Source organism: Triticum aestivum, chromosome 3B, assembly GCF_018294505.1.
Source record: "Triticum aestivum cultivar Chinese Spring chromosome 3B, IWGSC CS RefSeq v2.1, whole genome shotgun sequence".
NCBI classification, from domain to species: Eukaryota; Viridiplantae; Streptophyta; class Magnoliopsida; order Poales; family Poaceae; genus Triticum; species Triticum aestivum.
The window spans coordinates 564578930-564580509 of NC_057801.1; positions in this window are offsets into that span (position 1 = coordinate 564578930).

Genomic DNA, 1580 nt, shown 5'->3' on the forward strand with positions numbered 1-1580 from the left:
AGTATTGCAAGTGCTCTAGAGTAGCATTCGGAAAATTCAAACTCCATGCCTCGGTATTTAGAGCTTGCTAGTCGCTCTCTGATGAGGCCTATATGCCATGTAAATTTATCTCCCACATAGACATGATCAACCAACTGACAGCCCTCCAAAGCATCCCTAAAAGCTTGCATAAAATGAATTGGTCGGCCGTTCCCACCCTCCTTTTCAAAATAGTACAAAATCTCATTTAGATCTACCATAACCAGCCATGGAACATCACATACCTCCTTTAATTATCTCAATCTTTTCCATGTCAAGTGCTTGTCTTTCCACTTAGGTTCCCCATACAAAACAGTTAACCTCCAGAAATTATCTTGACCACTACCCACAAACACATCAATAAAATTATCCTTTTTTATCTCACAACGTGAGTGGCACTTCCTTCTTCCAGTACAGAATCAGTCCTCCTCTTTTCCCATTGCTACAAACTACAATCTTGTGGTCCATCTTAAGACGTCTTCGGAGACACTCCGCCGGGAATTCATCAAGATGGGTCTCCATGAGAAACATTAAATCCGGACTCCTACGCTTCTCAGCCAGAAGCGCTCGTATTGCCGCAGCTTGCTGCAAACCGCGGCAATTCCAACTTAAGATTTTCATTGCGCCCGGTCCTCCTTGAAGAAGTTGGCCCCTTCCGAAACAAGTCGATTTAGCAGATGAAAAAACCTGCCGTAATCAGAAAGTTACGGAGGGATGGAAAACTGATCACAACACCTTGAAAGGCAACGGAGTTGCTCCGGGACATACTACCGGCTTCGCGAGACGAGCGCCGGGACAGACAATCAGCTTCACGAGACTATGCAAGTGATTGGTCCTTTAAAACAGCCATGTAGCATACCAGAAGAGCAAACAACCAGGTCAAACCACAAAAGGGGCCCGTAGACCCGCGAGGTCAGACGACGGGCTGATGGTCGGGCAAGCGGCACGCGAGGGTAAGCGCAAGGTATAGCTACAGCTGCACGCGAGGGTAGACGCCGGGCTAGCCACCAGCGAAGGCGGCGGCGGTCAAGCCCTAGATTGCCTGCTAATCACCTTCCAGGATGAAAAAATGCTTCTTTTTTTATCAACATGTTTAGTTGAGTTCTCAAAGGTGATTTCTTTTTAAAACTGAAAGGTGAATATTTTGGTGCATCGAATCACACGCCGTTATGTAGTTGAACCACAACGCGAGGAATAACATGTGTCTAATGGAGAGAAATCGGAGAAAGAAAAGGAAACTTACGCAACATAGGCATGCCGACGAGGAATAGATTTCTTTTTAGGGTATATTGTTTTACAGAGACGGGAGTGTTGTGTCTGAGAGGGCCACTCGGTGCCCCTTGGGCTGAGCACTAAAAACTGACCCAATTAACCACAGGGGTCTAAAAAAGCTACTGGAGTAGCTGCCCCTGCGACGTGTGGCCCATTTAGCGCTAAATGCAACAGCAAACGAAGATCGAACGGCCAGGAATGTCTACCAGACAGAATCAAACGGCCAAGAACGTCTAATGGAGAGAAATCGGAGAAAAAAAAGGAAACTTACGCAGCATAGGCATGCCGAC